Source organism: Tursiops truncatus, chromosome 9 (genome assembly GCF_011762595.2).
Source record: "Tursiops truncatus isolate mTurTru1 chromosome 9, mTurTru1.mat.Y, whole genome shotgun sequence".
Lineage (NCBI taxonomy): Eukaryota > Metazoa > Chordata > Mammalia > Artiodactyla > Delphinidae > Tursiops > Tursiops truncatus.
The window spans coordinates 89477245-89494597 of record NC_047042.1 but is presented as its reverse complement, the minus strand read 5'-3'; the positions used below and the strand labels follow the sequence as shown (position 1 = coordinate 89494597).

Here is a 17353-nt window from a genome sequence, read left to right as displayed (position 1 = left end):
ACTACAATTAGTTTCTTTTCTTTGGTTACTGGCTGTTACATGGAGTTGGTGTGAATATTATCTTTTAGGGGGTTAAGTTAGATTTTCAAAATTGGGAGGTAAGCAAAGAGTTGGCTGTCTGGGAAGGCAGAAACTAAAAGAGACCTCTGATAAAGCAGAAATTCTTTTTTAAATGACTTCTGCTTTCAAGATGGACTAACAGAGGCCAGATTTACTCTCCCAACTGAATAAAAAAAACATTCTGTATATAAAACAATAATTGTTAAGACACTGGAACTCAGGCAAAAAAAAGACAATAATCCCTGGTTGATGAGAATCAAATAAGATGAGCTCTATGATTTCTCCATTTTACAGACTTCAGAGAGTTTCCTGGCAGTAGCTCAGGGAGGGGAAATTGAGGGAGAGCCTGGCAGATTTCCTAAGTTGGGGAGACAGAGCTGAGCGCTTGGGAGACCAAGGCAGCTAGAGTTCATGGCGCCCAGTATTAGAGAAGAGAGATCTGAACAGAGAGATAACCCCAGAGATCTGCAGAGGCCCCCCACTCAATTAGTCAGTAAAATACTTATCAGTGTATGCTAGTGAGGAAACTACCTGAGACTGGAGAAAGAACCACCCAAATTGATGATGAGGAACAGTAACCAGCTCACACAAGGCTGGGAATAATGCCTGTTACTGTCTACGCAGCTTTTATTTCTTAACAAAACATTACAGTCTCCTGTGTTGTCCCACTTCAGTTCCATTTCCTGCCACTCTCTGGTCACAGAGGCAACCAAGAAGATTTTGTGTGAATCTTAGCACATTCCCATCTTTTCTCCCTTCTTCCCCTTCTCAACATCTGTTAACTATATTGCCTGTTACAGATGTAAACTTTTATACCCTGTCTGGTACCAGTATTAGAAGTTCTATGTGTTGTCCAATTTTATCCTAAGAGTTGGAAGCAGGGGCATGGAGTGTCACTAGCCTGGCATGTTAGTATGCACTGCAGAGGGTCATAGTGTGTGACAATCACACTTTCCTGAAACCACTCAAGACCATGACCCCAATGCCAGTGAAAGTCAATGTTCCTTCATCTGGATCAAAGAATTTCACTTTTCTGACTTTTTTTGGATTGCTCTGCCTTCATATTTAGACTCTTCGATTTTGTTTTTATGAATTTCTTTCTCTTGGTGTTCATTATTTATCTCTGTTCTTGTTGAAAGATAAAACACACACATACACACGTAATTTTTAAAAAATACGTCCCTAGTATCATCTAGCTCCCTGATATTTCTTGGAATCCATTCCATTCTTTCTCGTGAAGGCATCCTTCTCAGAGTCCACTGGCTTCCTGTTCTAATTCTGATGAACTGACCAATTATCTCCTTAGGACGTTCTCCTTCTGGGCTTCTGCATTTGTCTTGTCACTTCTTGATGCCCACATGTATCTTAGTTTCTTGGTGTGCTGAAGTATAGCCACAAATTGCTTATTAAAACTAGGAACTAGGGAAATAAATTTTTGAGTTCTTGCATATCTGAAAATGTCTCTCTTATCTTTTACTTAGAGCTTGTCTGTCTTTGGAATTCTGGTTCCAAAGTCATTTTTCATTAGAAATGCAGAGAATCTTAATGAGGAAAAAGAAGATCATGTGCTTTGTGAAAAGTAGAAGTTCATTCACGGATAGATTAAAATCACAGAGTCACATGTTAGGGTAGTAAAATGACTCCAGATAGCAAGTCCAGCAACTGCACCGTGCAGAGGAGAAAACTGTGGCTTCCAAGAGATTAAAACACTGCCCAAGATCACATAGCTAACTAGTGACAGGGAGAGTTCACCAAAGCTCAGGGACTTCTCATCTGCAACATGTGTCACATGCAATGTTCAAATGCTTTAGATTCCAGCTGAAGGGGCTATGAGGATGAAACAGATACTCGTGGTAGAAGAGAATACACTGGATTCCAGCCCCAGCTCTGCTCCAGAGGAGCCAGGTATGTTTCTTGCCTTCCCTGGGCCCGAGTTTCCTAATCTGTAAACAAGACTGTACAACTGATGGTCTCTGGGCCTCTTTCTTCTCTCAAGTGGTGGGATTCTCTGATGGGAATCTTTTTTATAGACGATTCATTATAAAGATGAAAAAGTGTCAAAATGATCACTGTTCAAAGCCCTCACTTTGGAAACTGCTAAAGCCTCCCCCCAAATTTACCATTTGAGTAGTATTTGCCCCAGCCGCACAGCACAGGGAGATCAGCTCGGTGGTGTGTGACCACCTGGAGGGGTGGGATAGGGAGGGTGGGAGGGAGGGAGATGCAAGAGGGAAGAGATATGGGAACATGTGTATATGTATAACTGATTCACTTTGTTATAAAGCAGAAACTAACACACCATTGTAAAGCGATTATGCTCCAATAAAGATGTTTAAAAAAAAATCTAAAATGTCTTTTTATAAGACATCCACGGCTTCAACCCCACACCTGTTGTAGGATTCAATCCTTGGAATTTTCTGTGTGTGTTTATTCCCAGAGATCGATACAGCAAGACACGGGTTGCTAGTTCCTCAAATCTACAGGCTATCACTTCAAAGGTGTAAAGATAATTAGCTCAGTTTCATACAGATGGAAAGGACCAGAACTTACACAGGGGACGGATGCTTAATGTCCATTATGTGTTACAACTACATGGAGGATATGGTCTTGATAACAAGGAAGGATGTTTCTCCTTCACCGCTCGATCTAATTAGGTCATGGTGGGTTTGTTTTCTGCTTGGCATTTCCTGAACCAGTGTGGACAGTCATGGATTTGGCACCTATGTTGCTGGTTAGAAACTGGGTGAACTTGTTCACGTAGCTCTCTCTTTCGGAACCTCAGTTTTCTCATCAGAAATATAGAAAACACCACCAACAACCAAATGGAATTGTTATGGACATTAAATGAGATATTGCTAGAAAAATATTTAGAACAATGCCTAGCACGTAGTAAGAACTCAGTAAGTTACACCTATGAAAATATGTTGGGGATGATTACATTGAAGAAATGCATATTATCATATCTCTAGCCCTGTTCTTCGCACTGTGGGGCAGGGGACAGGTAAAATGCTCTCACCTTGGAGCAGTTAATTCATTAAATCCAGTTAGTTTGACATTGAAGTCCTAACATTAAGTTTGCCTCAGTCCTTTTTATTCCCTGTAGCTTGTAAGCATGTCTTTAAAATTAAAGATATAAAACTTTGACAGTGATAAGGTACAACTCTGAAAACTTAGACTGAGAAAAAAATGTGCAAGAAATACACCAAAAAGTTTGAAATGGAGAGGAGAGAGACAAGATGGTGGAGTAGAAGGGCCTTGAGCTACCCTCTTCTCATGAGCACACCAAAATCATAACCGAAGGCTGAGCAACCATCAATAAAAAAGGCCAAATCCACCAAAAAAAAAAAAGGCATTCTACATGCAAAGACACAAAGAAGAAACCACAACAAAACGGTAGGAGGGGCACATCTGCAATACAATCAAATCCCATACTACCTGGATGGGTGACCCACAAACAGGAGAATGATACTGCAGAAGTTCTCCCACAGCAGTGAGAGCTCTGAACCCCATGCCAGGCTCCCCAGCCCAGGAGTCTGGCACTGGGAGCAGAAGCCCCCAGCGCCAGTGGGTTTGATTGTAGGAGCTCCACAGGCCTGGGGGAGCAGTGACTCTATAGGAGCCTGGGCCAGACCTACCTGCTGGTGTCAGAGGGTCTCCTGTGGAGACAGGGGTTGGCTGTGGCTCTCGCTGGTATCATGAAAGCTGGCAGTGGACATAGCAGGGAGTGTTTACCTACACGAACTCTGGCTGCATGCAGCCATCTTGGGCCATTGGCATGGACACCTGGCCCCACCCAACAGCCTGCTGGCTCCCGTGCTGGGACACCTCAGGCCAAACAACCAACAGGGTGGAATACAGCCCCAGTCATCAGCAGACAGGCTGCCTTAAAGAATTCTTGAGCCCACAGCTACCTCTAGACACACCCATTGACACAGAGGGTGTCACCACCACCAGAGGGCCAAGACCCAGCTGCACCCACCCACCAGTGGACAGGCACCAGCCCCTCCACCAAGAAGCCTGCACAAGCCTCTAGACCAGCCTCACCCACCAGGGGGCAGACACCAGAAGCAAGAAAAGCATGATCTGCCAGCCTGTGGAACTGAGTCTGCAAACACAGGTCAGCACCTACAGTGGAACTAGCTGGTCCCTGGCCCTAGATGGTAAGAGAGAGTGTACTGCTGGGGCACACAGGACATCCCCTACAGAGGGTGACTTCTCCAAGGTCAACACACATAACTAACCCACTGTATACATAAAAATACAAATAGAATTTTAAACAAAATGAGTGTGCAAAGGAATATGTCCCAGGTGAAGGAACAAAATAAAAACCCAGAAGAACTAAGTGAAGTGGACATAGGCAGTCTACCCAAGAAAGAGTTCAGAGTAATGATCATAAAGATGAACCAGGAACTTGGGAAAGGAATGGATGCACAGACTGACAAGTTACAAGAAATTTTTAGCAAAGAGAATATATAAAGAGCAAAAAAGAGTTGAAGAATACAATAACTGAAATGAAAAAATACACTAGAAGGAATCAATAGTAGAATAAATGAGGCAGAAGAATGGATAAGTGAGCTGGAAGACAGAGTGGTGGAAATCACTGCCATGGAACAGAATAAAGAAAAAAGAATGAAAAAAAATGAGGACAGTTTAAGAGACCTCTGGGATGTCAAATGCGCCAACATTTGCATTATAGGGGTCCCAGAAGGAGAAGAGGGAGAGAAAAGAGCCTGAAAAAATATTTGAAGAGATAATAGCTGAAAAATTTCCTAACATGGGAAAAGAAACAGTCACCAAAGTCCAGGAAGCACAGAGTCCCATACAGGATGAACACAAGGAGGAACACACCAAGACACATAATCATCAAACTGACAAAAATTAAAGACAAAGAGAAAACATGTAAAGAAACAAGAGAAAAGCAAAAAATAACATACAAGGGAACCCCCATAAGACTATCAGCTGATTTTTCAGCAGAAACTCTGCAGGCCAGAAGGGAGTGGCATGATATATTTAAAGAGATGAAAGGGAAAAACTTACAACCAAGAAAACTCTACCCAACAAGGCTCTCAGATTTGACAAATAAATCAAAAGCTTTACAGAAAAGCAAAAACTAAAAGAATTCAGCACCACCAAACCAGCTTTACAACAAATGCTAAAGGAACTTTCCTCGGCAGAAAAGAAAATGCCACAACTAGATATAAGAAAATTATGAAATGGGAAAGCTCACCCGTAAAGGCAAACATACAGTAAAGGTAGGAAATCATTCACACACAAATATGCTATCAAAACCAGTAATTTTGAGAGGAGGAGAGTACAAACGGAGGATATTTGAAATGCATTTGAGACACACACGTCTGCCACCAGGCACCAGGAAAAGCCCCTACGAGGGCTGGCCTTCTCATGCCTGCTGAGAGTACCTGCCTGCAGGTACTAGGAAAGGCCTCCACCAAGGCTGATCCTCTCCTAATGGCCACCAGGCACTAGGAAAGGCTCACTCCTATGGCCGTCAGCTGCCCAGCACACATCCTCACTAGTGGGACCAGATATTTCACGGCCACTGGCTACCCCCCCAACTCACCTGTCACCCCTGGGGCTCCTGTGATCCCAGCAGCCATGCCACCTCCATGTCCTGTCTTCAGCGGGGCAGACCCGAGTGCTCCAAGGTAGCCTCAGGAGCAGACCGCTGTGGGTGGCCAAAATACAGAGCTGGGGCTAAAACCACAGCTGAGCCCCAGGGGTGAGCTGACTAAGGAAGAAGAACAAAAATCTTTCCATGCAGCTGCACATGCCACAGATTAAATCCCTGTGATCAGCATGGTAAACCCTGCATATACGGAATATCTGAACGGACAATGAGTGTTCCCACAGCTGATACCGATCTATGGAGGCAAGCACATGCAAGAGTTGGGCCAGGTCAGAGTAAGAGCTGCACCCACAGCAGGTCCAGAGACCTACCTAGAGGTGCTGGAGGGCCTCCTAGGGAGGCGGAGGTTGGCTGTGACTCACAGTGGGGGCAAGGATACTGAAAGCTGAGACCCCAGGAAATTATTATTATTGCTATTTTTTAATGTTTTCTTTTGTTCTGTTGTTTTTTAATTGTTTTTAAATTTTTTTTTTATTAAAAATTTTTTGGAAAGGAGAAGGGGAAGATGGCGGAAGAGTAAGACGCGGAGATCACCTTCCTCCCCACAGATACATCAGAAATACATCTATACATGGAACAACTCCTACAGAACACCCACTGAACGCTGGCAGAAGACCTCAGACCTTCCAAAAGGCAAGAAACTCCCCACATACCTGGGTAGGGCAAAAGAAAAAATAAACAGAGACAAAAGGATAGAGACAGGACCTGCACCAGTGGGAGGGAGCTGTGAAGGAGGAAAGGTTTCCACACACTAGGAAGCCCCTTCGCAGGCGGAGACTGCGGGTGGTGGAGGGGGTAAGCTTCGGAGCCGCGGAGGAGAGCACAGCCACAGGGATGCGGAGGGCAAAGTAGAGAGATTCCCGCACAGAGGATCGGTGCCGATCGGCACTCACCAGCCCGAGAGGCTTGTATGCTCACCCGCCGGGGTGGGCGGGGCTGGGAGCTGAGGCTCGGGCTTCGGAGGTCGGATCCCAGGGAGAGGACTGGGGTTGGCGGCGTGAACACAGCCTGAAGGGGTTAGTGCTCCACGGCTAGACGGGAGGGAGTCCGGGTAAAAGTCTGGACCTGCCTAAGAGGCAACAGACTTTTTCTTCCCTCTTTGAATCCTGGTGCACGAGGAGAGCGGATTAAGAGCGCTGCTTAAAGGAGCTCCAGAGACAGGCGCGAGCCGCGGCAATCAGCGCAGACCCCAGAGACGCGCATGAGATGCTAAGGCTGCTGCCGCCGCCACCAAGAAGCCTGTGTGCGAGCACAGGTCACTATCTACACCCCTCCTCCGGGAGCCTGTGCAGCCCGCCACTGCCAGGGTCCCAGGAACCAGGGACAACTCCCCCAGGGAGAACACACGGCGCGCCTCAGGCTGGTGCAACGTCACGCAGCCTCTGCCGCCGCAGGCCCGCCCCTCACGCCGTGCCCCTCCCTACCCCCGGCTTGAGTGAGCCAGAGCCCCCGAATCAGCGGCTCCTTTAACCCCGTCCTGTCTGAGCGAAGAACAGACGCCCTCAGGCGACCTACACGCAAAGGTGGGGCCAAATCCAAAGCTGAGCCCAGGGAGCTGTGAGAACAAAGAAGAGAAAGGGAAATCTCTCCCAGCAGCCTCAGGAGCAGCGGATTAAAGCTCCACAATCAACTTGATGTACCTGCATCTGTGGAATACCTGAATAGACAACGAATCATCCCAAATTGAGGAGGTGGACTTCGGGAGCAAGATATATTATTTTTTCGCCTTTTCTGCTTTTTGTGAGTGTGTACGTGTATGCTTCTGTGTGAGATTTTGTCTGTATAGCTTTGCTTTCACCATTTGTCCTAGGGTTCTGTGCGTCCATTTTTGTTTTTTTATTACTTAAAAAAATTTTTTTTCTTAATAATTATTTTTTACTTTAATAACTATTTTATTTTATCCTCTTACCTTCTTTCTTTCTTTCTTTCCTTCTCTTTCTTTCTTTCTCTCTCTCTCTCTCCCTCTCTCTCTTTCTTTCTTTCTACTTTTCCTCCCTTTTATTCTGAGCCGTGTGGATGAAAGGTTCTTGGTGCTGCAGCCAGGAGTCAGTGCTGTGCCGCTGACATGGGAGAGCCAACTTCAGGACACTGGTCCATAAGAGACCTCCCAGCTCCACGTAATATCAAACGGCAAAAATCTCCCAGAGATCTCCATCTCAACACCAACACCCAGCTTCACTCAGCGACCAGCAAGCTACAGTGCTGGACACCCTATGCCAAACAACTAGCAAGACAGGAACACAACCCCACCCATTAGCAGAGAGGCTGCCTAAAATCATAGTAAGTCCACAGACACCCCAAAACACACCACCAGACGTGGACCTGCCCACCAGAAAGACAAGATCCAGCCTCATCCACCAGAACACAGGCATTAGTCCCCTCCACCAGAAGGACTACACAACCCACTGAACCAAACTTAGCCACTGCGGGCAGACACCAAAAACAACGGGAATTAAGAACTGCAGCCTGCAAAAAGGAGACCCCAAACACAGTAAGATAAGCAAAATGAGAAGACAGAGAAACACACAGCAGATGAAGGAGCAAGATAAAAATGCACCAGACCTAACACATGAAGAGCAAATAGGCAGTCTACCTGAAAAAGAATTCAGAATAATGATAGTAAAGATGATCCAAAATCTTGGAAATAGAATAAATGCAAGAAACATTTAACAAGGACCTAGAAGAACTAAAGAGGAAACAAGCAATGATGAACACCACAATAAATGAAATTAAAAATACTCTAGAAGGGATCAATAGCAGAATAACTGAGACAGAAGAACGGATAAGTCACCTGGAAGATAAAATAGTGGAAATAACTACTGCAGAGCAGAATAAAGAAAAAAGAATGAAAAGAACTGAGGACAGTCTCAGAGACCTCTGGGACAACATTAAATGCTCCAACATTCGAATTATAAGGGTCCCAGAAGAAGAAGAGAAAAAGAAAGGGGCTGAGAAAATATTTGAAGAGATTATAGTTGAAAACTTCCCTAATATGGGAAAGGAAACAGTTAATCAAGTCCAGGAAGCACAGAGAGTCCATACAGGATAAATCAAAGGAGAAACACACCAAGACACATATTAATCAAACTATAAAAAATTAAATACAAAGAAAACATATTAAAAGCAGCAAGGGGGGCTACCCTGGTGGCACAGTGGTTGAGAGCCCGCCTGCCAATACAGGGGACACGGGATTGTGCCCAGGTCTGGGAAGACCCCACATGCTGCGGAGCGGCTAGGCCCATGAGCCATGGCTGCTGAGCCTGCGCGTCCGGAGCCTGCGCTCCACAACGGGAGAGGCCACAACAGTGAGAGGCCTGCGTACCACAAAAAAAAAAAAAAAAAAAAAAGCTGCAAGGGAAAAACAACAAATAACACACAAGAGAATCCCCATAAGGTTAACAGCTGATCTTTCAGCAGAAACTCTGCAAGCCAGGAGGGACTGGCAGGACATATTTAAAGTGATGAAGAAGAAAAACCTACAACCAAGATTACTCTACCCAGCAAGGATCTCATTCAGATTTGATGGAGAAATTAAAAGCTTTACAGACAAGGAAAAGCTGAGAGAGTTCAGCACCACCAAACCAGCTTTACAACAAATGCTAAAGGAACTTCTCTAGGCAAGAAACACAAGAGAAGGAAAAGACCTACAATAACAAACCCAAAACAATTAAGAAAATGGGAACAGGAACATATATATTGATAATTACCTTAAATGTAAATGGATTAAATGCTCCCACCAAAAGACACAGACTGGCTGAATGGATACAAAAACAAGACCCATATATATGCTGTCTACAAGAGACCCACTTCAGACCTAGGGACACATACAGACAGAAAGTGAGGGGATGGAAAAAGATATTCCATGCAAATGGAAATCAAAAGAAAGCTGGAGTAGCAATTCTCATATCAGACAAAATAGACTTTAAAATACAGAGTATTACAAGAGACAAGAAGGACACTACATAATGATCAAGGGATTGATCCAAGAAGAAGATATAACAATTGTAAATATTTATGCCCCCAATATAGGAGCACCTCAATACATAAGGCAAATACTAACAGCCATAAAAGGGGAAATCGACACATTCACAGTAGGGGACTTTAACACCCCACTTTCACCAATGGACACATCATCGAAAATGAAAATAAATAAGGAAACACAAGCTTTAAATGATACATTAAACAAGATGGGCTTAATTGATATTTATAGGACATTCCATCCCAAAACAACAGAATACACATTTTTCTCAAGTGCTCATGGAACATTCTCCAGGATAGATCATATCTTGGGTCCCAAATCAAGCCTTGGTAAATTTTTTTTTTCTTTTTTTGTGGTACACGGGCCTCTCACTGTTGTGGCCTCTCCCGTTGCGGAGCACAGGCTCTGGAAGCACAGGCTCAGCAGCCATGGCTCACGGGCCTAGCCACTCCGCGGCATGTGGGATCTTCCTGGACCAGGGCACGAACCCATGTCCCCTGCATCGGCAAGCGGACTCTCTCAACCACTGCGCCACCAGGGAAGCCCAAGCCTTGGTAAATTTAAGAAAACTGAAATCATATCAAGTATCTTTTATGACCACAACGCTACGAGACTAGATATCAATTACAGGAACAGATCTGTAAGAAATACAAACACATGGAGGCTAAACAATACACTACTTAATAACGAAGTGATCACTGAAGAAATCAAAGAGGAAATAAAAAAATACCTAGAAACAAATGACAATGGAGACATGAAGATGCAAAACCTATGGGATGCAGCAAAAGCAATTATAAGAGGGAAGTTTATAGCAATACAATCCTACCTTAAGAAACAGGAAACATCTTGAATAAACAACTTAACCTTGCACCTAAAGCAACTAGAGAAAGAAGAACAAAAAATCCCCAAAGTTAGTAGAAGGAAAGAAATCATAAAGATCAGATCAGAAATAAACGAAAAACAAATGAAAGAAACGATAGCAAAGATCAATAAAACTAAAAGCTGGTTCTTTGAGAAGATAAACAAAACTGATAAACCATTAGCCAGACTCATCAAGAAAAAAAGGGAGAACTAAAATCAATAGAATTAGAAATGAAAAAGAGAAGTAACAACTGACACTGCAAAAATACAAAAGACCATAAGCGATTACTACAAGCAATTCTGTGCCAATACAATGGACAACCTGGAAGAAATGGACAAATTCTTAGAAATGCACAACCTGCCAAGGCTGAATCAGGAAGAAATAGAAAATATAAACAGACCAATCACAAGCACTGAAATTGAAACTGTGATTAAAAATCTTCCAACAAACAAAAGCCCAGGACCAGATGGCTTCACAGGCGAATTCTATCAAACATTTAGAGAAGAGCTAACACCTATCCTTCTCAAACTCTTCCAAAATATGGCAGAGGGAGGAACACTCCCAAACTCATTCTACGAGGCCACCATCACCCTGATACCAAGACCAGACAAAGATGTCACAAAGAAAGAAAACTACAGGCGAATATCACTGATGAACATAGATGCAGAAATCCTCAACAAAATACTAGCAAACAGAATCCATGATCAAGTGGGGTTTATTCCAGGAATGCAAGGATTCTTCAATATACGCAAATCAATCAACGTGATACACCATATTAACAAATTGAAATATCAAAACCATATGATCATCTCAATAGATGCAGAGAAACCTTTCAACAAAATTCAACACCTTATGATAAAAACGCTGCAGAAAGTGGGCATAGAGGGAACTTTCCTCAACATAATAAAGCCAATATATGACAAACCCACAGCCAACATCGTCCTCAATGGTGAAAAACTGAAACCATTTCCACTAAGATCAGGAACAAGACAAGGTTGCCCACTCTCACCATTCTTATTCAACATAGTTTTGGAAGTTTTAGCCACAGCAATCAGAGAAGAAAAGGAAATAAAAAGAATCCAAATCGGAAGAGAAGAGTAAAGCTGTCACTGTTTGCAGATGACATGATTCTATACATAGAGAATCCTAAAGATGCTACCAGAAAACTACTAGAACTAATCAATGAATTTGGTAAAGTAGCAGGATACAAAATTAATGCACAGAAATCTCTGGCATCCCTATACACTAATGATGAAAAATCTGAAAGTGAAATCAAGAAAACACTCCCATTTACCATTGCAACAAAAAGAATAAAATATCTAGGAATAAACCTACCTAAGGAGACAAAAGACCTGTATGCAGAAAATTATAAGACACTGATGAAAGAAATTAAAGATAATACAAATAGATGGAGAGATATACCATCTTCTTGGATTGGAAGAATCAACATTGTGAAAATGACTCTACTACCCAAAGCAGTCTACAGATTCAATGCAATCCCTATCAAACTACCACTGGCATTTTCCACAGAGCTAGAACAAAAAACTTCACAATTTGTATGGAAACACAAAAGATCCCGAATAGCCAAAGCAATCTTGAGAACGAAAAATGGAGCTGGAGGAATCAGGCTCCCTGACTTCAGACTATACTACAAACCTACAGTAATCAAGACAGTATGGTACTGGCACAAAAACAGAAAGATAGATCAATGGAACAGGATAGAAAGCCCAGAGATAAACCCACGCACATATGGTCACCTTATCTTTGATAAAGGAGGCAGGAATGTACAGTGGAGAAACGACAGCCTCTTCAGTAAGTGGTGCTGTGAAAACTGGACAGCTACATGTAAAAGTATGAGATTAGAACACTCCCTAACACCATACACATAAATAAGCTCAAAATGGATTAAAGACCTAAATGTGAGGGCATAAAATATCAAACTCTTTGAGGAAAACATAGGCAGAACACTCTGACATAAATCACAGCAAGATCCTTTTTGACCCACCTCCTAGAGAAATGGAAATAAAAACAAAACTAAACAAATGGGACCTAATGAAACTTCAAAGCTTTTGCACAGCAAAGGAAACCATAAACAAGACCAAAAGACAACCCTCAGAATGGGAGAAAATATTTGCAAATGAATCAACTGACAAAAGATTAATCTCTAAAATATACAAACAGCTCATGGAGCTCAATATCAAAAAAACAAACAATCCAATCAAACAATGGGTGGAAGAACTAAACAGACATTTCTCCAAAGAAGACATACAGATGGCCAACAGGCACACGAAAAGATACTCAACATCGCTAATTATCAGAGATGTGCAAATCAAAACCACAATGAGGTATCACCTCACACTGGTCAGAACGGCCATCATCAAAAAATCTACAAACAATAAATGCTGGAGAGAGTGTGGAGAAAAGGGAACCCTCTTACACTGTTGGTCGGAATGTAAAGCAATACAGCCACTGTGGAAAACATTATGGAGCTTCCTTAAAAAACTAAAAATAGAACTACCATATGATCCAGCAATCCCACTACTGGGCATATACCCAGAGAAAACCATAAGTCAAAGAGACACGTGTGGGACTTCCCTGGTGGTCCAGTGGGTAAGACTCCATGCTCTCAATGCAGGGGACCCAGGTTCAATCCCTGGTTGGGGAACTAGATCCCACATGCATGCTGCAATAGTCCACATGCCACAACTAAGAGTCTGCATGCTGCAAATGAGAAGTCTGCATGCTGCAACTAAGAAGTCTGCATGCTGCAACTAAGACGTATGCATGGTGCAATTAAAGATCCAGCATGCCACAATGAAGACCTGGCACAGCCTAAATAAATAAGACACATGCACCCCAATGTTCATTGAGGCACTATTTACAATAGCCATGACATGCAAGCAACCTAAATGTCCATCAGTAGAGGAATGAATAAAGAAGATGTGGTACATATATACAATGGAATATTACTCAGTTGTAGAAAGGAATGAAATTGGGTCATCTGTAGAGACATGGATGGACCATACAGAGTGAAATAAGTCAGCCAGAGAAAAACAAATATTGTATATTAATGCATATATGTGGAATCTAGAAAAATGGTATAGATGATCTTATTTGCAAAACAGAAATAGAGATACAGTTGTAGAGAACAAACGTATGGACACCAAGGGGGGAAAGGGAAGGAGGTAGGATGAACTGGGAGATTTGGATTGACATATATACACTATTGATACTGTGTATAAAATAGATACTAATGAGAACCTGCTGTAGAGCTCAGGGAACTCAGTGCTCTGTGGTGACCTAAATGGGAAGGAAATCCAAAAATGAGGGGATATATTTATACGTATAGCTTATTCACTTTGCTGTACAGTAGAAACTAACACAACATTGTAAAGCAACTACATTCCAATAAAAATTAATTATAGAAAAAGAAATGCATTTGAAATTAAGAGATCAGCAACTTAAATCATGCATGGATAGACTGTTATATCAAAATCTCACGTTAACCACAAATCAAAAATCTATAATAGATATGCACGCAAAAAATAGGAATCCAAACACAACAAACCACAAGAAAAGAGAACAAAAGGGAAAGGGGTAAAAATACCTACAAAAGCAAATCCAAAACAATTAACAAAAATAGTCATAAAAACCTACCTATTGATAATTACCTGAAATGTAAACGAATTAAATGCTCCAACCAAAAGACAGGTTGGCTGAATAAAGACAAAAACCCATATATATGCTTTCAACAAGAGACCCACTTCAGACCTAGAGACACATACAGACTGAAAGTGAGGGGATAGAAAAAGGTATTCCATGCAAATGTAAAGCAGAAGAAAGCTGGAGTAGCAATACTTTTATCAGGAAAACGGACCTTAAAATAAAGACTGTTACAAGAGACAAAGAAGGACACTAAGTAACAATCAAGGGATCAATCCAAGACGATATAACCATTGTAAATATATATGCACCCAACCTAGGAGCACCTCAATACATAAGGCAAATGTTATCAGACATACAGTGAGAAATCGATAGTAATTCATTAATAGTGGGGGACTTTAACACCCGACTTACACCAATGGACAGATCATCCAGACAGGAAATCAATAAGGAAACACAAGCCTTAAATGACACATTAGACCAGATAGATTTAATTGATATTTATAGGACATTCCATCCAAAAGCAGCAGAATACACTTTCTTCTCAAGTGCACATGGAACCTTCTCCAGGATAGATCACATCTTGGGTCACAAATCAAGCCTTGGTAAATTTAAGAAAATTGAAAACTTATCAAGCATCTTTTCCAATGACAACATTATGAGATTAGAAATCAATTACAGGAAAAAAAACTGTAAAAAACATAAACATGTGGAGGTTAAAAAATATGTTACTAAATAACCAATAGATCCCTGAAGAAATCAAAGAGGAAATCAAAAATACTGAAAGAAAAATGAAAATGAAAACACAATGATACAAAGCCTATGGGACACAGCAAAAGCAGTTCTAAAAGGTAAGTCTATAGGGATACAAGTTTACCTCAGGAAACAAGAACAATCTCAAACAACCTAACCTTACACCTAAATCAACTAGAGAAAGAACAACCAAACCCAAAGTTAGCAGAAGAAATCATAAAGGTGAGAGCAGAAATAAATGAAAGAGACTAATAAAATAATAGAAAATATGAAACTAGAAGTTGGTTCCTTGAAAAAATAAACAAAATTGATAAAACTTTAGCCAGACTCCTCAAGAAAAAAAGGAGAGGGCCCAAATCAATACTAGAAATGAAAAAGGAAAAGTTGCAACCGACACCACAGAAATACAAAGGATCACAAGAGACTGCTACAAGCAACTATACACCAATAAAATGGACAAGCTAGAAGAAATGGACAAATTCTTAGAAAGTTACCATCTCTGAAGTCTGAACTAGAAATACACATAAAATATGAACACACCAACTACAAGTACTGAAATTGAATCTGTGATTTAAAAACTCCCAACAAACAAAAGTCCAGGACCAGATGGCTTCACAGGCAAATTCTACCAAACATTTAGAGAAGTGTTAACACCTGTACTTCTGAAACTATTCTGGAATTTGCAGAGGAAGGAATACTGCTGATCTCATTCTATGATGCCACTATCACCCTGATAACAAAACCAAAGACATCACAAAAAAAGAAAGTTACAGGCTAATATCATCAATGAACATAGACACAAAAAGCCTCAACAAAGTACTAGCAAACTGAATCGAACAATACATTAAAAGGATCATACACCATGACCATGATATCCCAGGGATGTAAGGATTTTTCACATTAACAAATTGAAGAATAAAAACCATATGATTATCTCAATAGATGCAGAAAAATCTTTTGATAAAATTCAACATCCATTCACGATAAAAACTCTCCAGAAAGTGGGCATAGAGGGAACATACCTCAACATTATAAAGGCCATATATGACAAACCCACAGCTAACATAATTCTCAATGCTGAAAAACTGAAAGCATTTCCTCTAAGATCAGGAACAAGACAAGGGTGCCCATGCTCACCATGTTCATTCAACCTAGCTTTGGATGTTCTAGCCATGGCATTCAGAGAAGAAAAAGAAATAAAAGGAATACAAACTGGAAAAGAAGAAGTAAAACTGTCACTGTTCACAAATGACATGATATTATACATAGAAAATCCTAAAGATGCTACCAGAAAACTACAGAACTCATCAATGAATTTGGTAAAGTTGCAGGATACAAAATTAATAAACAGAAATCTTTTGCATTTCTATACACTAACAACAAAAGATCAGAAAGAGAAATTACAGAAACAATCCCATTTATCATCACATCAACAAGAATAAAATACCTAGCAATAAACATACCTGTACAGGAGGCAAAACACCTGTACTCTGAAAATTAAAAGTTGCTGATGAAAGGAATCGAAAATGACACAAACAGATGGAAAGATATACTGTGTTCTTGGATTGGAAGTATCAAGATTGTTAAAATGACCATATTACCCAAGGCAATCTACAGATTCAATATAATCCTTATCAAATTACCAATGGCATTTTTCACAGAACTAGAACAAAAAATTTTTAAGTTTGTATGGAAACACAAAAGATCCCGAATAGCCAAAGCAATCTTAAGAAAAAGGAAGCTGGAGGAATCAGGCTCCCTCACTTCAGACTATATTACAAAGGTACAGTAATCAAAACAGTATGTTACTGGCACAAAAACGGACATATAGTTCAATGAAACAGGATAGAAAACCCAGAAATAAACCCACGCACCTATGGTCAATTAATCTATGACAAAGGAGGCAAGAATATACAATGGAGAAGAGACAGTCTCCTCAATAAGTGGTGCTGGGAAAACTAGAAAGCTACATGTAAAAGAATGAAATTAGAACACTCCCTAACACCATACACAAAAATAAACTCAAAATGGATCAAAGACCTAAATGTAAGAACAAATACTATAAAACTCCTAGAGAAGACATAGGCAGAACACTCTTTGACAAAAATCACAGCAATATCTTTTTGGATCCACCTCCTAGAGTAATGAAAGTAAAAGCAAAAATAAACAAATTGGACCTAATTAAAACTTAAAAGCGTTAGCATAGCAAAGTAAACTATAAAAAAAACGAAAAAACAACCTACAGAATGGGAGAAAATATTTCTAAATGATGCAACCGACAAGGGATTAATTTCCAAAATATATGAACATCTCATACAGCTCAATATCAAACAAACAAACAAAACAGCCCAAAAAATGGGCAGAAGATCTAAATAGATATTTCTCCAAAAAA

At 41.0% G+C, this 17353-nt stretch overlaps 1 long non-coding RNA gene across 1 annotated transcript in view; it reads right to left on the bottom strand.

Annotated features, from left to right (window-relative positions):
• Positions 1-17353, bottom strand: part of LOC109552596 (uncharacterized) — a 112517-nt gene that overhangs the window by 12289 nt on the left and 82875 nt on the right. The gene's annotated exons all lie outside the window — the stretch shown is intronic.